This window comes from Nyctibius grandis, chromosome 3, assembly GCF_013368605.1.
Source record: "Nyctibius grandis isolate bNycGra1 chromosome 3, bNycGra1.pri, whole genome shotgun sequence".
NCBI lineage: Eukaryota > Metazoa > Chordata > Aves > Nyctibiiformes > Nyctibiidae > Nyctibius > Nyctibius grandis.
This window is the reverse complement of record NC_090660.1, coordinates 111344215-111356814: the sequence shown is the minus strand read 5'-3', so window position 1 is coordinate 111356814 and position 12600 is coordinate 111344215.

Below are 12600 nucleotides of genomic sequence, written 5' to 3'. Positions count from 1 at the left end.
TCTCACTTCCTTGCTTCTCAGAGCAGCTCAGGATAGCGAGCATGGCCTCATAACACAGCGGGGAAGAAGTCAGAGCATAAAAACCCTGTTCCTCTTTTATCTCAGAAAGTAAGAACGTGTAGCTTGCAGAGTCAGCATCAAATGGCCACCAGTGACCTAAAACCCAGGTCTTTTGCAGACCCATCTGTGCGTTATGCTGGAGGTTAAGGTGAACTTGAGGGAGTGCTGGTTGATGGGCATTAAAAAAACAGCTTTAAATCAAAGGCCTTGTTTTGTTGAATATCTCACTCCCGCGACAAGACAGTTACTGGTGGCAAGAAAACTTTCCACCATGTAGCATGTGAATTAACCCCTTCCCCTGGAAATCATTGTGTCGTATAACACAGGTGAAAAATTATCAATTCCATGGCTGGGGTCATGTCAAAATACACTTTAATGACAGGTAAAAAAAATGATCAGAAAATAATAATTATCTTCATCATATACAGAGGGAAACTGAGCGAAAGAAAGGGACTGCTGGGAGCTCAGAGGGGGTAGGAGCTGGAGCTCCAGCAGTTCATGCCTGGCAGTTTCTCTGAGTGCCTGTGCATCCTTTGTGCCCCAGAAGCTTATGGTATTTACTAAATTTCCAAGCAAAAAAAAATAAAACCAGTTAAGAGCCTTTCATTGAAATGGCTCAATGAGGGCACAGAGCCCAGAGATCTGAGCTTTCAAATTTGCAAAAAAAAAAGCATCTCTTCAGCAAATCTGAATCCCCCTTTCTTCTCTCTCTCCTCTCTGGTCCCCACCTCCTCCAGCGAACGACTTACCAGGACCCCCATAAAGCCAAGTGAAAATGCTGCATTTAAGCAGATTAACATGGGCCAGTGCCAGGGGTGTGGAGGTCACCTCTGAAGATTGCACTTTTATAGATGGCAATTCATTGCTTCAACGCTGCAGCACTTTTGCCAGTATGCAGAGGCCTGCGAGCAAAGTCTGTTATTTAAATCTCACCTACCACAACACATGCAATAGGACTCCTTGTATCTAAAGAGCTTCGGGTGCACACTGGGGTATGAGGAGAGGCAAAAGTTACTTCTGCCCAACTGCAACCACATTCAGGGTAGTTTGATACTAAAGCCTTCCCCCCCACCTAAGTCATCCTCCCTGCACTGAGGGTCATACAAGTCACAGCCACAGACTATGCTATAGGAGATCCAGCAAATTATGGAGGGAAACCCTGTAATTAAAAACAGAGAGATCATGAAGTAACTCACCAGTCAGCACGGGGAAGAGTTAATAAAGCAGCAGCAAAACCTCTGGCTGCAGGTTAGTGAATACCTATTTGATAGACTCCTCCAGCTGGAGCGTACCAGCATGTCTCAGACAGGACCTGGGCAGGACAACAGTTACCAGCTATTCCCTCTGACCCCTGGTGGGTACAATGGAGTGATGAGGCTCTGCAGCATGTTTTGATCCCTGGAGGAACATCAAACTCTTAATTCCCATGAAGCAATATAGACCTACTCCACATTAAGATAGTATTTTCTTCCCTGCAGAGCTAGGCTTTCTGGACCCAAAATATCTTTTCTGCTGCAGCTGTGTGGTTGCTCATTGTCCCTGGCCACCAGGATGCTCCTGGGGACCAAGGTGTCCCTTAAACTCCAAGGTGGCACTGCAGGGACTTAACAAGTAAAGAAAGACTCCAGTCCCCCCACCTATCTCTTCAGGCTTCATCTCTCCCCGCTCAATGCCAGAGAGTGACAGCTACGCCATCTGCCGCATCGTGCATCAGTTAGTCATCCAAAAGACATGACACAGGAGAAGAAGGGGAGACAGGGACATACACAGCCAGTGTGTCCCTCTCCCCTCCATGTCCTCCCTTCCAAGCCGGGGATTTCTGAAAGCTGAGTGGGTATAACCAGGTGATAAAACTTCGCAGACAAATTTTCCTATGTGTGGGCTTGGGCATTGGGGTTAGATGGCCATTGGATGGGACCCATGCAGCAGCTTTTGGGTTCTCATTCGCCATGTTCCTCTGTTTCTGCCATGCTCCAATGGTTGTCCTGCAACTGTTTCCACAGAGGTAGGAGTGGGCTGGGGAAGTCAGAGATGACCCTTGGACTTCTACCTCTAAGTCTCTAGTTCTGTCCGTCTCTGATGAAAGATTAGTGCTTGACTACACAACAGCAATTTATGTTGTTATTTCCAGTCCCCTCATCTCCATCACTGCTGGGAAATGCCTTATTTTGCTTGCTGTTATTTTAAGCCCTTTCAGAACATTTTGAAGGAGCAGTTTCTCTACTAACCTTGAGCAACACATGTCATGCTACCTACGAGGGTCTCCCTTTTTTCTACTTACCTTCTCCCAGCCACAACTGGACTGGACACATGGCCAGCACAAGGTCTCTGAGCAGTGCCATTCTGCATGGCCTTGGTCCTCCCCTGCCCCATTACAGCACAGCTGAGTTTACTTTTCTTGTATGCCATCAAACAGGTTCAGTACCTCTAAAGGTAGCTCTGTTCTTCTGTTTCAAAGACAACTTTGAGGCAACCCCGAGGATCAGGAGAGCATAGATATGGTATGGCAGAGCAACCCCTAAAACTGACAATTTACTACAGTGCACTGTGGCATCTTATCACCGCACTGTTACTGCAGTCCCTCCTCTGCAATATTAATGCACCACAGAGTCTCAGTGGAAGTGTGGTACCATGCTAGAAACCACAGAGTTCACAAAACATGGATATGAGTAACGTCCTCTCTACTTTCTCCTATGAGCAGATCAGTGGCCCATTTAAAAGAAGTTCAGACTGAGAAGACACCTAAGAAGCTAGAAAAGGGACAATAGCCCTCACCCACTCAAATTCCTTGCTCCAATAAGAGCAATCCATAGTCCCTGGGGCTGTGGCTGACTAGTGTCAAGCATTGGGGTGGGGGTCACCTGTCAGCCCCCTGGAGCTGACTCCCCACTGCTCCACACTGGAAGGACAGCCTGTATCTCCAGGATCTGAAGTTCAGCTCCCACAGCTGGATATCTCCATCCTTCCAGCCCAACGCTGAGACTTGCCCAAGCTCCACTGATTGCAACAGCAAGGAAAAGAACCTGGAGAGAGATGGAGATGCCTGCATTAGTCATATCAACCTCATGCTTTGTGGGGTTGATTGGGATATCTCCCCCTCTTCACCTCCAAAACAACATGCCAAACTTCTTCCCTTACATAGCAAAAATAACAATACTGGATGCCTTCTTCATACTCTCTCTGCTATATGTTGCTTGAACACACGACTAATATATTAGGCAGCTGCATAAGGGAAAAATTCTTCCATGAGTTATTTAAAGAAAAACCATATGCCTTTCCCTTTCACGCTGATTAAATGTTTCTATATTTTTTATTGGATCATAAATCAACTGCTGGGGTTGGAAATCCATATCAAAGATAGTTTATGTTTTCATTGCAAAGGTTTATTTGGCAAATAAAGCTAATTTGACTAATTAAACGAGGAAAATGAGAGCACGCTCCCTTTTACTGGGCAATAAACTTGGGTTAGTGAGTTAATAAAACAGAAAAATAGCTATCATGGTGGAAATAGATGGTTCTTTTCAGCTTCCCACCTTCATCTCAGAGAAAGGCAGGGCTCTGCAGTGCTGGGTATCCAGAACTCATCCAGGGATGGTGAATGTCTGCACACATCCCATGTCCAACAAACCTTGCAACCACTGAGCACCCTCAGCAATCACCCCTTGTTTGCTACTCATCGAATCCATCTTGCAGCTGCTGTGCCTTTCTCCATCCCTTAAGCACTCTGAGCCATAACCAACAATACCCAGTAAAGGAGCAAAAGGAACCTGTGGCTGCTGGGTTAGCAGTGAAACCTACTGGTTAAGAAAGCAGGGTCAGGGAAACAGGTGAAAACATGGACCAGCCCCGCACACACTCATCCACACACACAGCCTTGTGAAACTGAAGGGGCAGAGATCTTCCCAGGGAAGGAGAGGGCTGTGCAGGACCAGCCCGAGAGCCCCTACACACCAGAGAGGTACACATCAGAGGGTCTTCCCTGAGCAGGTCAACCTGTACTCTGTGGAGATAAGTGACCATACACATCATACACATCACACACATCAATCAGCAGGTCTTCCTGCACGAGCAGGCTCCCAGCAGAGGATGTAAATCCCGGGCACCACACGGGTGAAACTCTGCCCTTCGCTCCAGGTCTTTGGGTTCGGCCACAAACGACAGCGAGCGCAAGGGTGGGCAGATCTGAGATGCAGTTTCACACGACCTTCCTCCCTGAACCAAAACTGCTGACGTCCACCCAGTCCCATTTCTGGGCACGGATCCAGGGCCTGCCTGTGAAAGTTTGTCCCCCTTCCAAAACATCTGAGCTGGAAACACTGAATCCCTGAACCTGCTCTGAGAATAACCCTGGACTGCGGTTCACCTACACTCAAACACAGCCTTGGTCTGCCTGCAGCACAGGTCTCCAGCAACAACCTGAAAACACCCACCGCTACACCTCCCAAACGGGAACGTGGAGACAAAAAGCAGCTTGCAGATTCACCAGGGCAATCCATAAATGAGCTTCAAAATTAAGCACCAGCACCCTCAGTTTGTAGCCAAACCCCTGTCTGTCCTACACACACTATCTGGCTTGCTACCCTTTACCCACCACCAGTTTGGTATCTTCATCCTTCTACCTCTTCCTTCACAAGCACAGAAAAGGCCAGACCTCAGCTGTGCAGGTTACAGTAGAAAGACTGGAGAAAGGAGTTGCTGTTTTTTTTCTTTTTTCTTATGTTAGTCTCATTTTCCACCTAAAATAAAATTATTCCTTTGAGAGGTGTCCTCATCTTTAACAAGATACCTGGATCTCCATATCAAGGGGCTGGCTCTTATTTCTTGGAAATAATAAAAAAAATGCCCCTGGGAATTCTGATTTATGTTCAGTGGCTGGTGAGAAACCTATTGATAAAAATTAGGAAATATTGGAGGAAGAATTGGACATATAGTGTCTGAGTATTATCTCTACACCCAAATAGGTGTGAAAACATAAATAAAAGCAATAAAGGCCATTCCATCTAAACAGAGATATAGACAGACTCCTTTTGCAATAAGAAAAGCAGTTATTGTAGTTCTTAGTGTTCAAAAAGAAGAACAAATAAGAGTGCAAACCCATAAACTAGCAAGTCAACATGATTAAAATAATCTACAAACATGAAGCAGTCAAAATAGGAATGTAATTAGGACAGTGAAGGAGAAAAAAACCCAAATACTGAATTGCAGAATAACATTTCAAAATAACATTTCAAATAGCAATTTAGCCTCTCCCTACTTATAGGCTGGAAGGAAATGAGCTTAAAGAAACCTGAGAAGCAGATAACTGCATTATACCAATTCGTTCCTCTCTCCAGCACAGTTCCTTTAATGGGATCTTTGTACATTGGAGAGGGGTGGAGGACTGGCTACCAACCCTCTGATAACAGTTCAATTCTTCTTCTCAATGAGAAGTTTAATCTTGGATCTGTTCAAAGGACCACAGGCCAAGAAATGGGCTGGAGTATCTTCTGAGCAGTGTTGTGACCCAACTTCACCAACCCTCATGGCCACCAGCTGGGACGTGTTTGAACATCTCTGTGAGAAACTATGACCCTTTCGGTCCCTGCCATGGGTAGATTGAGATGCTCTAAGTCATCTGCTCCAAGCCAGGGATAACAGCTAAAGTGTCTCCCGCCAACATTGACCAGTAGCTCTTGCCCAGGTCTTGCTTCACACCTGGAAGCATGGTCCTTTTGTGAGAGATCTGCTCAGAGCTGCTGTCCCATCTCAGCAGCTCCTCCTGTCCTTTCATACCCCACCTCTCCGCCCTCTCATCTGCACCTTGCAGGAATTGCTCTGGCTCTGAGGAAAGGTCTAAGCTGGTTTATAGCATAAAGGGAAGCACAGCTGGGGTGTGAGGCACATTCCTTGTGGAAGTATCTATGGCTTTAGACAAGCACCAGTCTTCTTTGGTTCCGGTTTCCTCTCAAATTTATTTGCAAACATTCAGGGGTGCAGGGGCTTGGGTTTAGCATTTCCTGTTCACATACACCTGAACAAGTGATGTCCCTAGTGGGAACCTTTGTTGCTCCCCCATGGCATGCCACAAAGGTGTGCAACCAGCACCTGTCTTATTACAGAGCTAAGGAAGGCAGCAAATGGTAAAGAAGCCCAAATCACCCAGAAAGAGGGCAATCTTCTCCTCCCTTATCGAACTGCAAGTAGCTTCTGTGAGATTAAAACAGTTTCTAGGGAAGATTTCCTGGGAGAAATGAAGTTTCTTAGACCACAACTTTCTCCTTGGGAAGACCTGCCTAGTCTGGGGGCTTCCCAGTGTTAACGGGCAGAGCTAAAGCCCATCACAGTGCAAAAAGTCTGATCAGAGGGCTGGAGCACATCTCCTATGAAGAGAGGCTGAGAGATTTGGGGCTGTTCAGCCTGGAGAAGAGAAGGCTCCGGGGAGACCTTCTAGCAGCCTTCCAGTACCTGAAGGAGCCTGCAGGAAAGCAGGAGAGGGGCTTTTTACAAGGGCATGGAGTGAGAGGATGAGGGGAATGGTTTTAAACTGAAAGGGGGGAGATCTAGATCAGATATTAGGAAGAAATTCTTTGCTGTGAGGGTGGTGAGACACCGGGTTGCCCAGAGAAGCTGTGGCTGCCCCCTCCCTGGCAGTGTTCAAGGCCAGATTTGAGCAACTTCGTCTAGTGGAAGGTGTCCCTGCCTGTGGCAGGGGGGGTTAGAACTAGATGATCTTTAAGGTCCCTTCCAACCCAAACCATTCTGTGATTCTATAAACCCCACTTAGCTTCTAGGCAAGCTCTCAAATGACTAAATTTTTTATTGAAAGTCATACTTGTCCACATAGGTAGTGACAGCCTGGATACTTACAACCCCTGTTCACCCACAAAACAGGAACAATTTAAGGAACAAAAGTGATATTTTCCCCGTGTCATACCTGTGGCTCAGCCCTGGGAGAAGGAAGAGATACAGACAACAGGTCTTCCCAGGTGTTCATCCATTGCAGATCATCACAGCAGCAGATCTTTCTGACCCTCCCGGCCAGGCCTACACCATCTGAACTCACCCTGCTTAGTAGACCAACGGTGAGTGTCACCATCATGTCCATGCTCCTAATAGGTGGCATCAGCAAAGAGCGAAGAGGAGGCATCAGGGAGGAGGGCAGCTGGTAGATGAACACTGCAGCAATCACGATGTGTGACAGCAAGAGCTGGGACAAGAGTTTCAGCTAACGGGTGGATAACAAGGGACAAGGAGAGCAAAGATATCTTACATCTGCTCTGCAGCAAGTCTTGGACCCGTGGGAGGATATAGAGGGAGGAGTGTCCAGGAAGGACTGCAGGTTCTCCAGAGAGGTAGGGTGGTGGTGTTGACTGAAGGCTGAGGAAGGAGGCAGATGGGAGCTCTCACTTCACAGCCATGAGCCATGGCTTTTTCCCAGGCAAGCTCTGGATGGGCAGACATGAAAGCACCTGGGATGGACCAGGAGAATAACTCCAGCCAGAAACTTCAATGGGGAGGAAGGGGAAAGGAACAGAGAGAGGATGTTTTCAAGGCAGGAGAAGCACCATGTGGTGAGAAGCCAGAGATGTGCCTGCTCTCCAGCGGGAGGGCTCTGCATCTTCCTTGACTTCCCCTAAGGTCTTATCAGTGCTAACAGGACCCTCACAACCCACCATGAGGCCAAAGCAGAGGATTCAGGACTGAGATCACTATTTGGAGATGTACCATGAAGATGTTCAGGTCTGAGGGATTTTTGCAGCCCATTGAAAAGAGATGGGTCATTTGCAAAGAAAATAAAGCATTTGGCTCCCTGCTTGGCCTTGATTTTTCTCAAGGAGGCAGAGGTTTGATTCAAGGATTTTGGCAGATATTTTTGCACCAGAGATATGAAGACCACAGAAAGGAGAGAGCAGATAGACAGATACCTACACTGAATCCTAAGTGTATTTGCCTGAGGAGGGTGTTGCATGTATAATTATTTCTGCAAAATGCCATTGCCTGTTAATTAACTGAAAAACTAATTTTATAGAAAATCTGTTACACTTTTGGAAATAAGTAGCAGCCCTATTTAAGGCTGCTTGTTTGGTAAACAAACCCAGGTCAGTGGAAATTTTGCAGCTGATTATATGAACCCTAGGACTTATATGCTTCATTAATGACCAGCAATGTCATATTTATCAGCCTACGGGCCAAGCGAGGAATGAACTGATGTAAACTACAACATGTGCTAGGCCGTGCTGACTGCTCCCACTGTGGTGACTGGCACCCAGAGGCACTCCAGTCAGCTCCAGACACTGAAAAATCCTGAGTCAGGCTTTAAAACTCATATGCCCTGCTTGAAAACCCACAAGAGAATTTGACATTTATGAATAATAATAACAGCAGCAGCAGGAGGAACAGCCTTGGCATCTCACCCTTGGCTTTCTGCTGTATTTCCAGCTTGCATTTCTCAGCTAGAATTTACTTTTTGATCATGAAACCTGAGAATCCTGTTAGAGGGTTCTAGGAGCTGGATGTATCAGAAAAACCTCGTATATTGCAAAACTAACAATAAAATTACACAACAAGAGTGCCTGGCATCTTTACAAAGGCGGCATATATGTATTTCTTTCACTTACCTAGAAGAATCTACCAAACATCTGTCCTCTCCAGCAATTAAGAGACTTTATGGGACAGTAAATCCCCAGTGAATAAACCCAGAATAGGAGCAATAAATGACTGGCTTGAAAAAAAAAACCTTGCCATGCAAAATATTGGAGCTGTTTAAAAACCATCAGGGAAGAATTAAGCAGCTTCATAGCTGATTTCAGTCTGCAGGCTTGGATGGAACAGGCGTTTGCGTCCTAATGACCTTCTGCACATGAATTTTTAGCCCCCTTTTTTTTGTGTGTGCATTTGGGCATTTTTAGTTGTATCCTTTTCTCAGTTTTTTCAGTTTTGCCTTGAAAAGGCAGAATAAGAGAGCAACAACGGGAAAGCCAAAAATATCCTTGATTTTCATTTTCCAAAAATGGCCAGTTTGGAGGCAAAAAAATAATGTTTTGTTTGGTGGGTTAAGGCAAATGCCCCATTTTGAAAAAAAAAAAAAAGCTCTTTCCAATCCAAACAAGCCTTCTGGCACTAGGAAATTCGTGATTTGATCATGCAAGTCGAACGTGTTTCAGTGGACTTAGGTCAAAGGGAGAAGCAGTGGGCAAGTTCAGGACTGCAGCCACAGTGCTGGCCTCTGTCCCCATCTCTGTCCCTTCTGCAACAACCTTAAATCTGCTGCCTCAGTTTCCCTGTATGCAAAACACACTAAAAATAGCAACTCTCCTCCCAGAGGAAGCTCTGAGGAATAATTAACTAATGCTTGCAAAGTGCCAGCAAGCACTAATTACTATCGTTATGCAGGAAAGGAACAGTCGGGGTTTGCTTTTAGTCCTAATGGTGCTTGTTTTCCTGGGCTCAACAAGCCACTGCATCAATGAGCCACTGATGGGGCTGTAAGTGGCTCCCCAAGGCGCTGCAGCAGCTTCTGAAAATATAAACACTAACAAATTAATTTAGCTCTCCAACAGCCTCCGGGAAAGTGAAGCCTCCAGCCTCCACTCAGCAGGGCACGCCAGGGAAAAGCAAAAAAACTGTTATTCCCGTTATTCTGGGCTGATAAAACACCCAGGCTGAGCTGTACATCTCTAGCCACCCTTTGATTTGCCCTGCAAGTCTAATGTGGTCCCACCAGCAGGAGCAGGGCCATCATGGTGGCTCTGGTGCAGTGCCTGAAGCCATGCCCCTGGAGTAGGGAGCTGGGGACCAGTTTATCAGCTGGTACAGGCAGGATGGGGGAAACCACTTGGTTTTGGAGGGAGGGTAGGAGAAGGAAGGACTTAGCCTAAGGAACAAGAGCTGAGATATACCATGTACTTTCTGGCCAAAAATCAAGCCTTGGCTGAAAACCAAGAATGGTTTGGAGATATGGACATCACCAAATTCATCCATGGACAAGGGACTTGTGGGGGGAGACAGGCCTTTTGCTGAGCAGAGAGGTCTTATGAAATGGAGAATCCAGCCTACAATGTGCCCAACTGAACATTTATCTACCTAAGAAAGTAACAGATTCTTTGTCATCCTCATTTTTTACATCAGGAAAGGCTGCCAGGTCAATACATTTGTGCCAGTTCAACTAGAAATTACACTGAGGTTCAGGAACATGCTGTTGTTTGCAATCTGCAGAGGTCCATCCTCTGCAGGGCCTTTCCTGGAAGGTGCACCAGAGCAGAGACAAGCATCCTTCAGCAGCATAACACCACCAGAGCCTGCAGACCGAAAAATGGCTTTCTTCAGGTTTGAAAGAGAAATAGCCAAGTCCAGCCTAAGTGCAGGCTGGGAACCACAGCTCAAATTTAATTGCATTTCCCAATTAGACAATTGGAGAGAAATAGTCTTGCTGATTAGTGTCTGTTTGTGAAGACCTAATGAAGCAGGGAGATGGGAATAGCACTTGGCCTGGACATCTTCCAAGGTGGTAGCAGTAAAGACAAGGAGCTGTTCCCGTAGCCCTGGGAAGAGATAGTGTCAAGAAGTACTCTTTCACAGCTCTTTCCTGTCTTGTAAGAGTTTTTAAAATTAAATATTGATATATGTATATATGCATTCACTCACATACCCCCTCACAAAGCAAAGCAAAAAGTCAATGGTAGTTGAAAAGTGGTTCTAATCAAGTGAAACGTCTTCAGTTCTGAAATTTCCCTTACAATACTTTAAAAACTCTTTCTTTCAAAACACAAACTGAGCTTTCAAAGTGCAAAGTCATTTATAGATCAAACCCCAAAATTTTAAGCAAAGCCTTCAAAGTCCCTTCTCACCCTCCTTAAAAAACAAGTTGGTGAGGTTTCTTCTCTTCTGCTAGTGAAAAATTAGCTCTGATGAGCTAATTACTGCTACAGACGTGGGGTAGGGCTGGCGGGCATGGGAATGTGGGAGAGGTGCGAAGGAGGAGGCAGTCTGATCCTCACTGCAGGCACAACCAAGGTGCCCAAATGCCACCGAGGAAGGGTGACGGTACCCTGGCAGGGCAATCTGGGGCAGGTCCCACGAGAAGGGCAGCAGTGCAGAGCAGACTGGCTGTGTGCAGAGCAGGATGATGGGATCTGAGCTCTGTGGCATGAAGCTGGAGTGAAAGCACAGAATCACAGAATCAACTAGGTTGGAAGAAACCTCTGGGATCATCAAGTCCAACCATTGCCCTGACACCATCATGTCAACTAGACCACGGCACTAAGTGCCACGTCCAGGCTTTTCTTAAACACCTCCAGGGATGGTGACTCCACCACCTCCCTGGGTACCCCTTTCCAATGCCTAATAACCCTTTCTGTGAAGAAATTTTTCCTAATGTCTAACCTGAACCTCCCCTGCAGCTTGAGGCCATGTCCTCTAGTCCTGTTGCTAGTTGCCTGGGAGAAGAGACCGACCCCCACCCCACTACAACCTCCTTTCAGGCAGTTGTAGAGAGCGAGGAGGTCTCCCCTCAGCCTCCTTTTCTCCAGGCTAAACAATCCCAGTTCCCCCAGCCGCTCCTCATAGGACATACCCTGTGTTCTATCTCCTGCTGTCTGCAAGAAGAAGATCTTTCTTTCCCCCGGGAAGAAGGTGTCCCTTTAGAGCCAGATGTGCCTGATCCTCCTGCACACTCCAAAGCCCCTACAATTAGTAGGATTAAGCTTGGAAAAACCAGCCTGTGTTACCCCACTATGACATTAGATGTCACCCATGCACTGCATTTACTGCCTGTCCCCCTCTCCTGGTCCTCTCATGGGAAAGTCATGTACAGCCCATTCCCCCCACACACCCCCGAGGACTGGTGATCCAAGTTGTGGGGATCTCGGGAGGTCACATCATCCAGGCACCTGAAGATGCTTCTAGAGCCAGGAGATACACCTGCAGCCCAGGATCTGATACCTCAGCCTGAAAGAGGTGGGATAGGAGAACAGTATTCACAGCCCCCATGGCCTTGCAGGAGAGAGGTAGGTATTTGGCTATAACCCAGCTGAGCCAGGACTCACAGGATGATCCAAGACTGAGATGTTTAACTCTGTGCACAGTTCATGACCCGTGCCAGCTAGCACTGCTCATGCCCACCCTTTGGGGGGCTGAATGGTTTGGAGTCAGGTCCCCACTGGGACACACTCCTAGTTCAGCAAGAAGATTGTACAGATGTATGGATTTTAGACGTCCCGTGCCACACCACGATGGCCAGGCAATGGGTCCTCAGAAGGGATCGCAGTCAGAGATGACGTAGAGGTGCCTGGACCACCCCTATTTTTTAAGGCGACCAGAGTGGTCTGCATCCCCCCACCCACACTCCCCTGGCTGGAGGCCTCCTTCCCATGACCTCTCCTCCAAGGGCTGCTTTTGCCCTCCCGCTCCCTTGCAAAAGGAGGGGAGACAAATCCCTTGGAGGGTGGCCACCAGGCTGTAGAGCCAGGATGGAGCCAGTTGAGCAGCCCCACGCTGGGAACCACCCCTGGTGCCATTTGGGTGCTGTCCCAGCCCTACACCAAGAGAGGCAAGATCTCTCCC